The 18,196-nt window shown below is 40.8% G+C and overlaps 1 long non-coding RNA gene across 1 annotated transcript in view; it reads right to left on the bottom strand.

Moving 5' to 3' along the window:
• Positions 1-1,903: 1,903 nt before the first annotated feature.
• LOC138923159 (uncharacterized) overlaps positions 1,904-18,196 on the bottom strand; it is a 36,089-nt gene continuing 19,796 nt past the window's right edge. The window contains exon 2 of the long non-coding RNA XR_011436389.1: positions 1,904-2,147. This is a non-coding gene — a long non-coding RNA (uncharacterized lncRNA). The remainder of the gene's footprint in view (positions 2,148-18,196) is intronic.

The raw sequence follows: 18,196 nt of genomic DNA, 5'->3' as shown, positions 1-18,196 counted from the left end.
CGTCCCCATCGCCGTAAGCAAAGCCCCACTGGTGGTACATGTAACAAACAACGACATAGTAAGATCTGAATTTGGGAGAGGAAAATGAAGTTTTTAATTCTTAACGAGAGTGATTTGTTTTAATCAAAGGATTTTTAATTCTTATGGATAATTAGGCATCCAAAGTACACCTTGGAGAGAGTTGTTTGCTGCATTAGCAAGATACATCTGCATAATTAACTAAGGAAAGCATTTGAAGATAAATTTGAGCATTTAGATTAAATTTAGATTAAAATGCGTATGCTCCTGCCAGGTTAAAAATAAAATCCAACAGACAACTGTACTAATAAATTTAATATATTAAACAAAGCATAGATATTTAAGATATAGCTTTTAATAACGTTAACCAAATTCATCCTGAGATTATGGTTTTAAAATCCATAAGCCATAATAAATACCCTCTTGAAGTCTTCCCACCCTAAAATGCCAAATTATCCAATCCAATATCTACCCATTTGGTATTGAGACATTAAATGACATTTTAGGATTAGCTTTAAAATAATTATTTAGACATTTGAACATCTTTTTTTTTTTTTTTTTTAGGAAGATTAGTCCTGAGCTAACATCCACTGCCAATCCTCTTCTTTTTGCTGAGGAAGACTGGCCTTGAGCTAACATCTGTGCCCATCTTCCTCTACCTTATATGTGGGACACCTGCCACAGCATGGCTTGATAAGCGGTGCGTAGGTCCACACCCGGGGTCCAAACCAGCAAATCTTGAGCCACCAAAGCAGAATGCACGAACTGAACTGCTGCGACACCAGGCCAGCCCCTGAACATCATCTTTAATTCCATCATTTATTTGTACCTAAAATTGAAAAGAGACATTTTCTTTCAGTAAATGTCTCTTAAAATTTTTAATTTATTTTTGAGAACTGAAATGTAATGCTAGTTAAAACTATTTAATTGAAAACGTCTTTCCCCTTCTATTTTTGGGCTGAATGCAAATCCAGTCTTGTCACTACCATCCCAGCTTTGGCTAACAATGAAAATTATTTTGTATCTGAGAAATGAATTCACACCTGTGATGTTCAATTGTTTCCAAATTTAAAGTTTTCATATTTAATCAGTAAATCCATATTCAGGTGATCCCCTTGTTTATCTGAAAAGAAGAGAAACTCAACAAATAGGTTAAATGGAGTAACTCAGGACAATGTTTCCTACTGGGTTTTAAAAAATGCCAACTCTGCAGGATGTTAATAGGTATAATGCAAAAAAAAAAAAGTAAAATTGTTTTGCTTTAACTCGTTATTATAAACATTGAAAACTATACAGAAAAGTTAAAAGAGTAAACAGCTTTAAAAAAAATTCTCCAGGTAAACAAAGTTGAGCAGCTTCCTTCACTACAGGACTTCTCAGGGCCTTTAACGGCCCACTATGCTGAGGCAGTTTCCAAGAGGAGAACAGAAAATGCATCATGCTCCACATACATCTGCAGCGTCTTGCACATTTGGTATCCCCTCTACTATACTTGAGAAATGACGGTTTATGGCCAGTTTAGAGATTCTATGGTTTCCATTTAGAACTCTACCCGAAAAAGCAGGAAAGCTGGTGCCAAACAAGTTTATGAAAAGAAAGATGCTTTGGAAAATCATGGTTCGAAAAATTCATCAACATCTGAAAGGTTCACAGCGTCAAGTTTACAAAAGAGTTTGGAACCAGATAATCTAGCAGTTGATTTAAAGAAGCTACCTTGTTCTAATTTGCTGAACGCTCCTTTCTCAAGTGGACTCATGTTGTTGCAAGAACCAGGCAAGGATTTGAAACTGGCAGTAAAACAATCCACATGAATGCAGGTTCTATTTCTCTCTAATCCTACTATTACCTTATAAAGTTCCTAAAAAAAAAAGTGAAACGTGGCAAGTTAGATGTTTTTTCAATTTAATGTGAACACTGAAAGTAGGATTGTTGATGGTAAGTCAGCTAGAGGCTTTAGAAAAATTTATTCTGGAATTCTCCTTTGATTCTTGCTCCGCAGTAGGGCATCCAGTCAATGCAAAATGTCAGGTCCTGTGTTGCATTTCCCTGCTTCCTCTGGGTGTTAGAGCTTGGATTTCGGAATGCGGGGTTTTTACATGTTAATGTTGAGATCGAATTCATTGGTGAGCCTGTGGTAAGACACAATAAGAAAACCAGAGGCAGTTGCAAAGTTTTAAAAAAAATTTTTTTGTCATTACTTTGTTTCCATTCTTGCTGTAATCCTAACGAGCACAAACTCAACCCCCTTACCCAGCCTCGTAAAGAAATTACTAACGTCTAAAAAACCAAATCTTATCTTTCACTCTTATTTCCCTACCAAAATAGTTCATTATTTTTTTTTTCAGAGTCTTCTTTTGCTACCTAGGGAACAAAATCCCAACTCTGGACTCAAAATGACAGATTTTGTGGGTTTTACTTTTCAGAGATGATGTCATTTGTGGGGGACTGTTGGGTAAACCATACACTCTTTTCAGAAACCTGCAATTACCTCTCTGAATAAAGAGATCAATGTCATGTTTCTAGAAATAATGGCTAATGATATGTCTCCCAAAAGGAAGTGGCATTATTAATTACCTCACTGTGAACACACAGTTTATAGACAGCTACGAGGGCCACTCACCCAATTAAGTATAATGACTAAAGCTTCAGTTAGTCCATCTGTACAGCCTTCCAGATTAACAAGCCTGCAGCTTTACAAGACTTGCACGGCTGATACGCGGTGAGGAGTGCTCAGAGGGCATACCTGGGCTGCCTGGGAGATTGGGTATTATTGCCCAGCAGGAGGGGAAACCCACACTGCTTATTTTTAATCGCCCAGCTTTGTTTCCATGTGAGCTGTGTTGATGTTGATAGTCACTCCCCTCAATTTCCATGCCAAGGTGCATTAATTCATATTATGCATTTAAATAGATATTTCAATATATTTAAAATTTTAATATTATATTTATAATCTTATATTTAATTGTGTAAGTATAAATATATAAAATTTAAATTATATTTATATACTTATGAGTAGACTATTAAAGTATATATAATGTATAGTAGCTTACATATAATCACATCCTACATTTATACATAAATTATAAAGGTAATTATATAACTATATATTTATATACTTATATAAAAATATATTAATACGCATTCACCTATAAGGTGACAAGAATAATCACTTTGTAACAACCCAAGGTGGCCTAGGTTAGAAGTAAGAATTTACCTCCGTCAAGAATAAAGGCCTGAAAACTTTTAAATAATAAATTACAAAAAATATATGCATATATACACATTTATTATTATTAAATGTTTTTGTTCTTTCAAGCAGTACTGTAAGCTGATTACGGAGCCCTTGCCATAAATCTGTGCTTTAAAGTTGTCCAGGTCTTTCAAAGGACGCGCTGTCTCTGTCCGTGACAGCATCAGTATAATTTATCACAACAGTCCTAGCTTGTTTGCTTCCTTGTTTTTTCTAATTAACCACAGGGGCTGCGCGTTGAGCTCTGAGGAATGACATGCAACCCTTAGGGATGGGTTTTCAGGTGCCCAAAGGGTGAGGACACCTGGGCCTGGGATGCAGGCCTCATTTCCAGGCTTCCAATGACCTTGGGTGAGTCCAGAGTCACGCTCTGACCAGGGCTGCAGGTGGACCCTGGCCCACAGTTTGGCTCTCAAGTCCTGAGGATTTCTCAGCTGCATTTGGCTACCCAGCCCCCTGATTTACGACTTCCACAGGGAATCAGCCCCTCCCCCCCACCCTGGAGATAATACCACCTCCTCCCCAGGGCCTGGGCGGATTAGGGATTCCTCTTTATAAGTCTCTTTGAAATCCTGCAGTGAAAAACAGGGGGCCTGGCCGAACGCTTCCTGAGCAAGCACAGAACGGCCAGTGCCATGTCTTTACCCACAGAGGGGAACAGCTGCCCTGCCAGCTGTTGCTTCACTTTAGGTCATTATGAAGGTCAGAAAATGTGATGATTCACCCAAGACAGGTGGCCATGCAGGGCTCCAGTCATCACCCTCGGGAAAGACACCCTGGCAATTTCCAACCTGCTCTTCAGATCTGCTACAAGGATCGGGTCCAGGGTGTAGGGGGCAACTGCAGCTATCAGCCAATTAAAACTGGACACATGGGCCTGCCAGAGTGTTGATTTTGTTGTTTTGTTTTTAAGCACAGTGACCCATTCCATGTCTTTCTTCCTTCACTCACTCACAAATATTTGCAGAGCACCAACCACGAGCCAGGCATTATCACCTATGAGAAGAAATGCTGAGGCAAGATGGGGACACCCCCTTTACCACCTGCTGACAGCGACCTAGAACCAATTTCTCAACCTCTGTGAGCCTCAATTTGCCCACCTGCCAAATGGGGACAGTACTCTCTATGTCAAAGGGTAGCTGTAGAGATTAAATGAGATAACAAAATACTATATGTAGAGTGCCTGACAATTTGCTTAACACAGTTGAGGAACTCAGTAAATGTGCATTCCCTTAGTCCTGCTCCCAAAGGTGGGTCAAAGCACTATGCCTATTTATCGCTAAGGAAGGAGATGTCACACTCTACAGCCTGGACTCCCTGGGCTCCTGTCTGGGCCAAAAGTGACTCTTTCCTTATGGGTGTGTAGGCAGCTGGTGTTGCAGAGGAGGAGTTAGAGATAGTGGATGTCTGTGTGTCAAATGTTTTGTTCACCCCAAATGGATGTCAGGGAACCCCTGAAATTTTCCCTTGGCTGCTTTAAAAACGCCTATGCTTTCATTCTAGAACACATGGATTAAATTATGTTCTCTTATGTTTGAACACGTATAGAATGAACGTGACCCAGATTTCACTCCTAGAGAAACACCTGCATGTGCGCACCGGGAGACATAGAAAAAATGTTCATGGCAGCATTGTTTATGGAGCAAAAATTAGAAACAACTGAAAGCCCAAGAACAGTAAAATTGGTAAATAGTGATACAATTATTCAAAGGAATACTATACAGCAATGAAAAGTAATAGCATGTATTCCTATGAGTAAATCCTAGAAACATAATATTGAGTAAATAAAAGCATGTTACAGAAGAATATATAGGATCTGGCCCCACTTATATACAGGTTAAAACATGCAAAATAAAAATATACATATATGTATATTTTTGAGAATGGATACATGAATGATTCAACTGCAAGTAAAGGGACACCAATCACACAATTCAGGAGAGTGATTGTCTCCGGAGGGAGAGACCAGGACAAGATCAGGAGTCAGGGAGGGGGTTCAGTCAGGGGCAACGGAGAGCTTCACAGGTGTCAGTTCCTAGTTCCTGAGTCAGGTGGTGGAGTCAGAGGGGTTAATTTCATAATTATTCCTTAATCCATACATGTGTTACATATACACTCACGTGTGTGTGCTGTATTTCATAATAAACTATTTAAGTGTTTCCAAATATATTTGATTCTTGGGAACCAAGAATTTCCTAGGAGAAAAAATATGTATATGAAAACATACATTCAAAGATGTTCCTTACAGCATAATTTATAGAAGCAAAAGTGGAAGCAACCAGAATATTCCGATATGAAAATAGTTAAATAAATTATGGCACAATACTTTTTTTTAAGAGTCCTTGGCTACCGGTTTGTAAGATTGAAAAGCTGGAAAGCTAGTAAAGCTGCCACCTTCCAAAATACCACTGGCATGTTGCATAAAGTGAGTGCAGCCTGATGGGGTAGAGGGAGTGAGTGAGGGCCAGGTCACCTGTTCTCCTTCCGTATCGTGTAAGATCTGCTCGCCTAGCACATAGGTCTAAGGACCATGTCAGCCTGCTCCTCCTGTTCTTGCCAGGCGATGTGGGCCAACATCAGAGGACCAGTTCTCTGTTCAGACTCAGAGGGGGCTCCCTGATCAGTCCTTTCCAGGCTGTGCTGCAGAAGGTGCATGCCCGGGCACTCGCTGACTTCCAACCTGATGGAGCCGGCCTCCTGCAGGCCCTGTCAGCACACACCCAGGCCGAGGGCACCCTATAACATTCCAGAAATGTTATTTGGGGAGCTGATGTTAAGGGAAGGTGAGTAGATTGGCAAGTCCCCAAGGTCAGCAATGCCCCAAGCTCCTAAGGGCTCACCATAAATTCCCCCTTACAGGAACTGAGTCATTAGACAGTGTTTAATAATCTCGGGCCATTCAAATAGCCTTGCTCTACATAAAACCCAGAGGAGGCCCAGTACGACTGTTGATCCATCTGGCCAGCTGAGGATTAGATAATTCCGAGATTGCAGAGCTGTGAACTCAGGGAAATGAAGGGGTCTGTCTGGCTCACAGGGCAGATGGAGAAAGCAATGCTTTTCCAATTATACACAGACTCCTGCTTTCTGGGCCTGTGGCTAAAATCCAACAGTCAGCTATGGATGAAGGGCACCCAAAGCTAAAAGTTCTCGCTGAGAAGCTAATAAACGCTTAATGGCAGCTTCAACTTTTCTACCACGTTTTTTCATTGTAAAAAAATGTATGTCATGCCATGAAATCAAATGTAGGAGAAGTTTTTCAACCACGTGTAATTTCACCACCACAACATAAATATTTTCTTCTTTGTATAGTTACTTCTAGTCTCTGCCCTTAAACTTTTTTACACAGTTGCAGTCATATATGCACACACTTGTGCTTTTAAATTTTATATTATACCATAAACACTTTTCCATATTCCTCCCAGCCTTTATAGCTAACATTTTAATAACTACATTATTATATTACCAAGTAAATGCACTGTAATTTATTTAAGCTATGCCTTTCTTTTAGACATTTATATGATTTTAGTGTTTTCCTATTACGGATAACCTTGCAATCGATATTTTCATGCATATAACTTTTTACTTTCAAATTTTGTTGGAAATTCGATATTATCAAATTTCTTAATATATTTGTTCATGCATATGTCACCATCTTGCCCTTTCAACTGTCCGTTATTTTTCTTAGAGACACTTCTAAATGTGAGCAAGGTATTGCGAAGCTGCCTTTTGCTGAAAATTTGTCTCTCGTAATGACTTGTGATGCTAAGGATGCAGATGTTGTTTTGGCACACCTCCCATTCTTATTCACCCGGGACGTCCTGTGCTTTTTCTTTGTGGAGGAGATTTTTGGGCCACAAGTTCTTCTCCAGTCTCAGCTCTTGTAACAACTTTTCCAGTCTTACATCCACCTTCTTACCTTATAGAACTTCAAAGAATGAAGAGCTTGCCCTTCCTTGAGAGGAGAGAGAGTAGGAAGGGGCCTGTCCTTAGACAACAATGACCTGCCACCTGGAAAGAAGCTCTAACTCAGAGAAGAGTGATGCACCATGCAAGTGGGAGTTCCTGCCCAGTTGGTGCCAGCCAGCATCGTGCAGCCCGCACTCACACCTTCTGAGCCTGCTAAGCAGAGCCACCCACCCCTTAGCGGGCTTCAGACAATGATGAGCAAACTTCCTAACTTTTAAATCTGTATTTTACTAAGCCTTAGCCCTTGCAAATAAGTGCACCAACACCAGAAGTATTCTCTTAACAGGGTTGCTTAAGAGAAGGATTTTTCCTGAAGATTTATTTTTCTTTTGAAGGAAAGTTTTAAAAAGGAGGCGGGGAGGAAGTTAAGAGGCAGAAAGTTTCACCTTTGACAATTCTGTCAAGATTACCTAATCCTATTTCCAGCCCTCCTAAACAGATGGGGAAAGAAGTCACAGCTGTGGCAATTTTGATAAATCTAAGGAATGACGTTTCTGTGAATGACTTTTATCAATCTATCCATAACTATCAATGTAGAATTCATGTTACTATAAAATTTAAAAATGCCAAAGAATTCACTTCTTTACTGTCAAATTGAGATTTGATGGAAGAAACAGCCAGGCAATTAATTATATTTAGGAACCATGCATCTTGGCTTTGAAGTTAAATGCATTTCCCTGTGGCTTTATATTGAGAACAGCTTTTATTAAATTCAATTACTTTTCCCTCTGGTCTGCTCCATAAAGGTGCACTCATAGAGAAGGATGGCTCTTAACGGAATTATTTCCACTGGAAAAGATGATGATGGAGTGAGGTTGGTCACTGAAGAGGGTTGGTCCTTTCTAAGCAAAATAGCACATGATAGGGTGTGTTTCTGGTGGTCTTCAAGTTTCACCACTTTCCTATCAGCCAGCAAAACAAGTAAAGAAGAAGAAAAAGTGGAAGGGTCTTCTAATTTTCCATTTTACCTTCTTCTCATCTATATTACCACCTAACGTTTTACCCTTTTGCAGAAGGGATCAACTCACCTCATCTATGAACCCTCGACTGTAAGACTCCTTTTAAGATTCTCCCAGCATTCGAGCTTGTTGGCATCGGAAGAAGCTCAGAACAAGTGGTCTAGAAAGATCTTTGGAATGAAAGTCATCAGTTCTAGACTGCCCTCTGTCTCTAGCCATGTGAGACTTGATTATTTCTGTCCCGTGAACCTGATTTTCTTATCTGACCAGCAGGCCCAATGACTCCTGCCCTCCCCATCCTGTATGGTTGTTATGAGGATCAAACGAGATGGTGAGATGACCAACAAGCGATCACTGTGAAGCGTTGATACAACTGTTAATTTATGAACTAGAAAATTTGTTTCAATGTCAGTTAAAATACATTGTGGCTTTGTTGAATAATTTTCTTGCCCAAGTGTGCTCAGTTACATCTTCTTATACATAAAGAATGATTTTCTCTCCCAAAGCCACACAAGCAAATATGTTTGAAAACCTATCTATTTGGTTAGAAAGTGACTGCAAGCGTTGACCGCATCGTTGGCCAATGAGGCGGCAGCTCCCAACGAGGGCATTTTTCTAACCAAAAGTACAATGTATTTCTGTAATAAAATGGCCAATTTTACAAGTCCCGGGCATTGCTTAAAAAATAGTTGTATTAGGATCAAAAGCTTCAATGCCACCTGGGACCAATAAGTGGTCTGTTTCCTTCAGAAACATCACCTCCTTTAGCCTCAATCTTATAGCTCTGGCTTAGTGAAATTAAGAAGCATGAAAAACACAAGTAAGCCCAAAGAGCTCGTAGAAGAATTATGTAGGTAAAATTCAATATTACAGGTAGGTAATTTTCCCCCAAGTGTGGCACAGAAAGGAACCAAGGTTGCAGCTACAATCAGCGAGCCTTCCACCAGCAACACACTCCCAAAGCTGCATTCAAAACTCAGCAGCAGAATCTACAGGAAGTGGCCTGCCTCTGTGGCCTGGCTAAATGCCACCGACTTTGGTTGTTCAGAGTCATACTGTCCTCCCTCATTTGTCATCCTTGATACTGTCGGGGACATCAGTTCCAAGCAGTGTCAATTTCATCATGCATATCACTACCACCACTTAGGGAAAACCTCCTTAACGACAGAAGATCATTAAACTGTCACATCAGGACTTCAAGTGAATGGAACATATCTTTTGGCACTTTCTTTGGGTACACTGGGCTTGGCTATTTAGTTGGCTTTAAAAGAAATGAAAAAACAAGACATCCAATGTGTTGACAACACAGCACAGAGATTAAACCCCTGAAAAGTTCCACGTGTGGTTTAAACAATGGGATCGAGGTGGGGCATTGGAGATGGTGCTGGGCTTACTGTGCTCGGAATTTAGTATGACCAACATGGAGGATAAGCAGCAACACGAGGTGGGATACCATCATTATCAAACGATTATGTTGATTGTCTACCACGTGCATTGAATTTATCTAGAATCTTGGGGAAAGACATAAGAAATCTGCTGGCTTGTGAGCTGCATTAGGCAAAGACCATTGTTCACATTTATCTGAAGGGAGAAGCGTAGGGCCCGATATATACTAAGTGTTCAATAAATGCTTCATAGATAAAAGAATGAACAGACTATGGATGTTTAAGATGTTAGGGGTAGGCCTCCAGTAAGCTGAGGGAGTAAGTGCAGATATCTAACCACTCCCTCTCAGCACGAATCATCAAAAAATACTCAAAGAGGCAAACTTGCTTCTGGAAACTTAGAAGGTGTCATTCCCTTACCAAACATTTCAAGATCTCTTTCACATAGACCCTACTAATCAGACCGGATTGAAAGAGACAGAAAAGTTTAACCTCCAACTCCAGTTCTTGTGAGAAAGCAGCGTGACCAGAAAGGAATTTGATGGGCCTTACCACGTCCCCATTGACTTCCCCGGTTTGAAGGTCAAGGGCTCATCTTGAGGTCAAAATCATGAGATGCTGGCCCAGCGGGGTTCCTTCAAGGGCAGCAGCCCCAGCAAGCAGGCTGAAGGCTGAGGTCACTCCAGAAAGGCTACTAGGTTGGGGGACATCAACCCCAGAAGCATCTGAGGAAATTGCTGTAATTCATATTAACTGCATGAAACTTGAGAAAATTTCATATTAATGAAGATTCAAGAGGACACAATCTATAAAACGAAAACCCTAATCATCAGTAACAAGCTAAGATAAGGAAAGAGTATAGGGGTGTTTCAAACATGACTGCCACATTTCAAAACTTTGATAGGAGCAATGAACAGTAAACACAATAACATAAGAATTCAAATCAGCAACATAGAATAAAAATTTGAAAAGTTCTACCAGAAGCCAAAGGAAAATCTTAACTTAGGATAGTGATTTAGTTTCTGCTATTGCAAATGAAAGCTTCACAGCAAAGTCACCTACAAAAGGACAACTATTACTGTGGATCTGTCTATTTCTCCTTTTAGATCCGTCAACATTTCCCTTATATATTTTGCAGCTGTTATTGGGTGCATACAAATTAAGGATCATCATGCTTCCTATTGAATTGAATCTTTAGCATTAATAAATGTGCTATTTAAATTTCTAATGTTTTACCTTTGTTATGGACTGAATGTTGTATCTCCTTAGAATTCTTCCACTGAAGCCACAACTCCCAATGTATTTGGAGATGGGGCCTTTGGGAGGTGATGACAGCTAGATGAGGTCATGAGGGTGGGGCCTTCGTGATTGAATTAGTGCCCTTATAAGGAAACACCGGAGAGCTTGCTCCCTCTCTCCAGAGGCACACACTGAGGAAAGGCCATGTGAGTACACAGCAAGAAGGGCGCCATCCACAAGCCAGGAAGAGAGTTCTTACCAGAAAATGAGAAAATGACCATGATCACCAGATTTTCAGCCTTCACAACTGTGAGAAAACAAATTCCTTTTGTTTAAGCCACCCAGTCAACAGTGTTTTGTCATGGCGGCTCAAGCTGACTAAGCCAACCTTGAGTATACTTTGTTTGATAGTAATACAGACACAGTACCTCTTTTTGGTTAGCTTTTTTGGTATGTTTTTCATCCTTTCACTTCCAATCCATCTGTGTCTTCATACTTAAAATGTATTTCTAGTAAACAGCATATAGTTGTTGTGGTGGTGTTTACACCTAGGCTTTCATTTTTATGTTTTAATTGGACTGATTAGTTCATTTACATCGAATGTGGTGACGCCTATAGTTGGACTTTGTTTTCCTGTGTGATCTTTCTACTCTTTGTTCCTTTATTCCCCCTTTCCTGGTTTCCTTTAGATTAACAAGGTTTATTTTATTATTATTGTTCCATAATCTCTCTTATACTAGCTGTTTATTTTCTTATTTATTATGAAAAATTTCAAACAGAGAAATTGAAAGAATGACACAGCGAACACACAAACGCCCGTGACCTAGATTCTATATTAACACTTTATCACGTTTGTTTTCTCATAACCATCCATCTATCCTGCCCTCTATCCATTCATCAATTCACCTTATTTTTAAATGGATTTAAGCTAAGTTGCAAACATCAATACACTTCATCCCAATCACTTAAGGATGTACAAAATTACTAGAATTTAATATTTGTTTATAGTTCTTTTAGATAAAATGTGTATACAATGAAATGGACAAATCTTGAATGTGCCATTCAATGAGTTTTGACAAATGCATGCACCTGTATAACCCAAACCCCTAATAAGAAAGAAAACATTATTATCATCCAGAATGTTCCCTCATGACTCCTACCCTTCTCAGCCAATCCTCACTCTCACCTCCCTAGAGACAAAACATTAGTCTAGTCTTGTTTCTACCATAGATTAGTTTTCTCTATTCTAGAATTCAATATAAATGGAATGATATAATTGTACTCTTTTTTCTTTTTTCTTTTTTTTTGGCTGAGGAAGATTTGCCCTGAGCTAACATCTGCTGCCAATCTTCCTCTTCTGTTTATATGTGAGCCACTGCCACAACAAGGCCACTGACGGATGAGTCGTGTAGGTCTGTGCCCAGAAACTGAACACAGACCACTGAAGCAGAGCCCGCCAAACTTAACCACTGGGTCCCGGGGCTGGCCCACTATGTACTCTCATGTACCAGTCTTTTTCACTCAGTATAATGGCTTCGAGATTCAACTACGTCATTGCTTCTATCATAGTTTGTTACTTTTCATTGCTTAGTAGTACTTCGTTGTAAGACTATGCTCTCTAAGAGCTTTGTAATATGTATACTTATATATATTACATATTCTCTCTATATATACCATTAAAGTAATACTATACGTATTATGTATTATATAACGTGATTATTTTAACGGTTACTTGACATTTTTAAAAATTAACTTTACTTTGAAATAATTATAGATTCACGTGCAGTTTTAAGAAATAATATAGAAAAATATGTTTACCCTCTACCTAGTTTCCCCGGTGGTAACAGCTTGCAAATCTATATTTCACTATAGTTAACATAACCACCAGGATATTCCCACTGATACAGTCAAGATACAGAACATTTCCATCATCGGGAGGATCTTTCATGTTGCACTTTTGTAGTCACGTCCACTTCTCTCTTGCTCCTGACCGCCTCCTTAATCTCTAGCAACTACTAATTTGTTCTCTCATTTCTATCATTTTGTCATTGCAAGAATGTTCTATAAATGCACTCATATAGTATGCAACCCTTCAGGATTGGCTTTTTCCCTAAGCATAACCATCTGGAGATTTGTGCAGGTTGTGTGTATCAGTAATCCGTTCCTCTTTATTGCTGAGTAGTGTTCCATAGTATGGATGTGCCACCATCTGTTTAACCATTCGCCTGTTAAAGGACATCAGGGTTGTTTCCAGTTTGGGAAATTACAGCTAAAGCTGCCGTAAATAGTCATGTACAAATTTTTGTATGAACATAAATTTTATTTCTCTTATTTATTTATCCTAGAAGCTTAAACCAAAGACTTGAGATTAACTCACTGAGCCAGGTCGGGTCACCTGCCTTCCCCAGAAACAGTTACTGGGGAGTAGAAGGAGACGAACACGGATTCTGATCGGCTTAACCTACGTCATGAGCTCCACCTCAGGGCAGGAGACTGGGCTCAGCTTCCCTGGAATCACAGGAAACCCCAGACAGAAATAGGGACCGTCGGGAAGCCTGGGACCCGGAGAGTTTATCAAAGTAACATCGCTCAGCGAGAATTCTGTGCTGCGAGTAGCTCCCTCCCCTGGAGAAGGTCCAGCCTCCACTTAGGCCTTTCCTCCAGACTCCTGAACACGACGTTGAGACCATATGGCAACCAGTCCTCTCTTGTTCTCCTCCTATTCCCTCATGACTATTTCCCTCGGCGCCCCCTAAACTGAACGTCCCTTGATCCTTGGGTCCTGTTCCACGGCTCGTGTTCAATGGTCCATTGGCGTGAATCTGCTTCCCGCCCCTGTCTCCTCCTGCTTTGCACCCTGGATGCTTTATTCTTTTTCACTTGGCATGACTGTACATTCCATCATCTTCAGGGTCAGATTATTCCAGAAGGCGGACAGCTTTTCCTCAGGGATCTCTAGGTAAATTTCACTTTTTTTTCATTTTAGAGAAAGAAGGAGGGAGAAGGAATGGGGAAAACGGGATCACTACCGTTCAAAACTCTGTTGAGTGCCCTGGCACCGGGGAATAGACCCAATCTTCTTGGGGGCAACAGCCCGACCTTAGCTTACTGCTTCGTCTCCGTTCCTCCTGTCTCCCATCAGCCATGTCCCTTCCATAATAGGAGCTAATGTTTACAAAGGCTTGCCATATGTCATGCGCTCTTCTAAGGGTTTCACTTATATTAACTCATTTAATTCTCACAGCTACCAATTACTACTCCATTTGAAAGATGAAGGAACTGAGGCACTAAGAAACTCAGTGACTCTCAAGGCCACACAGCTAGTAAACACCAGAGTCGGGATTGAGATCCAAGCAGCCTGGCTCCAGAGTCCAGGTTCTTAACCACTACGCTCACTTCTCCCTCATTCAGAATTATCACGGCTCATCACTTTCACTCAAATTTTCAGGGATAACCAATTCAATAACTTCCCTCAGTAATGTAATTAATGATAAAAGAAGATAACAAAGGCCAACAGTCATGGGACACCAACTGTGTGCTAGGCTCTATGTTAAGCACAGTCAATATAAACTCGCTCATGTCATACAGAAATACTGTGGAGAAAATGAGACTTAGGGAACTCAGGTAATGAGTTCAAGGTCATGCAACTAGTTAGTGGAGAAGCCTGGACTTGAACCCAGGTCTCTCGACGCCAGATCCCATAACCTTGGCCACTGGCCTGTGGAAAGGCTGCATTTTGGCCCCTTCGTCAGGCATGTGTTGAGGGGACCTCAGAGTTTCTCTCTCAGGAAGCCTTTCATTATCCACAAACCCAGGAGTTCATGACACCAGGGCAGGGGCGCTGAGTGCTCAGCATTTCCCAAAACTGACACCTCACTTAGCTGGTTTCTTTGAGGTCCAATGTGCAGATGGCATCCCCAGACAGGAGGACTGGCTCGATTCTGATCTACGTAAGAGAAAACCGTGACAAACTGGTTTTACAGAAGAAAGAAAACATCCATGTTATATACAGCTTGAAACTAAGATGTCACACTTCACTCAGTGCGCAAACCAATGGGGCCCAAGCAAGATGCCAAGTGAGGAATTTTGGGGGTTCAGGTATAACGTTGCCATTCTAGGGCTATAGGAATTAAATAACACCAATATTAAGGAGGTTCCCTGTCAAATGAAATCCGTAGGCGTGAGGCTTCTGAACCACGAAGCTCTGTGCAGGTTTCAGTGGTGGTAGCACCGAATGTCTCACGGTTGTTAACCCTTCTGATCCTGAACTCTTCATTATCCACCCCTTTCTGCTCACTGTTCCACCCCGGTCTCCCCCATTTCCGAAACGGCTCTACTGTTCACCCAGGTCCTCCATTTAAAAATTATTCATTCTTGATGTTTTCCCTTCTCCCTCACTGCTTTCTGTATCCAATACACGAGTAAGAAATGTCAAGTCTATCTGCAAAATGTGTCTCAGATCTACCTACCTCATCTCCACCTTCATCCAAACAGCTGTCACCTCTCCCTGGATGACAATGTCTGTCTCTCTTTTCTCCTCACTTCCCCTCTGGTCCCCTCCAATCTCTTCTCCATGCCGCAGCCCGGACAATAATTTTAATACCTAAATATGACCTAACCCCCCGCCCCCATTTGCTATGCTTAAAATGCTTCAAAGCCTTTGCAAATAAAATCGACCCTCCTTACCAGGACCTAGAGAGCTCTGCATGATCTGGCCTTGGCCCACATCTCCAGCCCAATCAGGGACCCCTCCCCTGTCAGTTCCTCAAACATGCCCAGCTCTCATGCTTGGGGCCTTCAACTCAACACTCTCTTCTTGGCTCTCTCTTTCTCCTTCAGTTCTCAGATCAAATATCACCTCTTCAGAGAAGTCTTCCTCGACCACCCAGGTTGCCCGAGAAAATTCAGGACACCTAGTTAAATTTGAATTTCAGATAAATAATGAATACTTTTTTAGTATCAGTCAGTCCCAAATATTGCATGGAACATACTTATACCAAAAATGTATTCATTATCTGAAATTTGAATTTAATCGGGCATCCTGTGTTTTTACTTGCTAACTCTTGCAACTCTATCAACCACCCAGTAGTTCCCTGAGTTATTCTCAACCATAGCATCTGCTGCCTCCATTCACTGGGTGCAATCCGAAAGTATATATTGATATGTCTGCCTGCTAATGTCTGTGTCCCCACCTAGACTCTAAGCTCGTTGAGGGCAGGGTCTACATTTATTTTATTCATCAGTTCATACTCAATAATTAGCACAGTGCCTAGCAGCTACTAGCAGCTCAATACATATTCAATGAATGAATAAATGAGTATTATTTTAGCTGAAGAGTCAGCATCTTCTTTTTTTTAACTACTTCCCAGGCAATGTGGCAAGGTTTCACCTTCCTGAAAATACATTTCACAGGCCAAAGCAGTCGAGTATGTAATCAGAATCCATTTAGCTCAGTAATTAGAACTTAATGTGACTAAATTCAGCTGATGGGGCATCGAAGAGCCTAGGTGTTGAGTAATGCTAACACTCCTTTGACACTTTTCTGAATGATGACACCACTGGGAAAAATAAAATAAGAGGAAAGCAAGGATAAAGAGATGCATAAAGGAGAACCATGGAAGCAGAAAGTTCAGGTCAGAAGTTCAAGAGGAAAGAAAAGTAAAGACTGATGCCGGTAAGATAGAAAACACAGAGTAATCCTGGGCAAGGGGGGCTCAGGAAGAAGCTTCAAACTAGGGCCAAAGTAAAGATTGCAGAGAAACTTCGGGAAAGCAAAAGGTCATTTAAAAAAGCAAAAGTCAAATAAATAATAAAACCTGCACCGGGGTCCTGCTAAATGCAACTTGTCACATCCACAGGAAAGGTCAGCAAATGAGGATGCTAAGAGATAGAAAGATAATCTAGGTGAAGAGTTTTGCTTTCAGAATTTTATTTGCTTATTTTTAAAAGGTAGGTGAGCACAGATATTCAATGACATCAATTTCCCAAGAGTGGCTGGAGCTGTTTGCATCCCTACAAATAAAAATAAAGACAACTCGCTAAATTCCTGGCCTATTTTACTGTGGTTTTTAAGATAGGGCAAAAGAAATGCTCTCACTATAGTGGTGGCATGGAATTTACCATCAAATACTTTGAGATTTGTTTTTGAAATGTTCTTACCGCTCACTGATGGATGGGGGGTTGTTGGGGTTGTTTCTGTGGGATAGAGATGGATCCTTGAAACACATGCAGGGGTCTAGCTAATGTACGTTTACAACTTACCTCTAGGAAGGAATTTGCCTCAAGCGCCCTGGCAGGAAGGGTGCATTGTGAAACGTGGTGCCATCTTTCCCCATGCCCCCACACAGTGGGCGCAATCAAATCTCACGTCTTCACTGCTTTTGAGGAGGCTTTTGGGTTACTTGGCTTCATTGAAAAGCAATCAACAACACTGTTTTGTGGTGCCATCTGGAAAAAGAGTCTGTCATTTTTAGAGTGATTTTTTAAAGTAGGGTATTCCCTAGGAAGGCACAGGGCCAAGTCAAACCCCACTGTCAGCTCAAACCACACCTTTTCCCCCTCTCCACTGGCATCACCTGTGAGATCCAGCTACTAGAAGATCAAGAATGACTTTGAGTAATAAATGCCATTACTAAGGGCAACCTAGGCAAGAAAGGTGGTGATACGATCTTCTCCTCTCCAAATGGCTGCCTTTATGAGTCTTTGCCAAATATTATGAATCTCCCTTAACCCATCCAAAGCATTGAGTGAAAAAGATTTGTCAAACTCTTTTCTGTCCTGGAGTCTTTGCACATGCTGCTCCATCTGCCCTTCCCCCATCAATGGGCTGAATCTTCGTGTCTTCAGGACGCCACGTAGAGGTCACCACCTCAGGGAGGCCCTTCTTGACTCCTCGTCTCAAGTAGATGCGCTGACTTCACTGACTCAAAGAGGTCCACTCTTTTTCTTCTCAAACTGACTACAACTTGTAATCATGTCTGATTGTGGGTTCAATGTCAGCCCCTGTGTCCCCTGGACTGGAAATCCCATGACAACAAAGATTTTGTTCTTGTCTTCACCACCAGATCCTCAGAGTCCAGCCACATGCCTCATGCACATAGTGGGCCTAGAGGCATTTGCTTCACAAATATTTGCAAAATCCTAGAAATGGCTCTGCTCACAGATGTATGGGTGACTCAGTGAAGCATTAAAAAGGCTGACAAAGTAAAGTAGCTTTCAATTAAGAAAATCTTAAGATTAAAAATGTAACAAATTTAATTACAAATTTACTCTAAAGAACAAATTTATCAAGAACTTACTATCAGGGATCCATGACAACTCTTTTTTTTTTTTTCTGCTTTATTTACCAAACCCCCCTGCTACATAGTTGTATATCT

Source organism: Equus caballus, chromosome 1 (assembly GCF_041296265.1).
Source record: "Equus caballus isolate H_3958 breed thoroughbred chromosome 1, TB-T2T, whole genome shotgun sequence".
In the NCBI taxonomy this organism is placed as follows: Eukaryota; Metazoa; Chordata; class Mammalia; order Perissodactyla; family Equidae; genus Equus; species Equus caballus.
The sequence above is the reverse complement of the archived record's forward strand: the minus strand, read 5'-3'. Positions and strand labels throughout refer to the sequence as shown.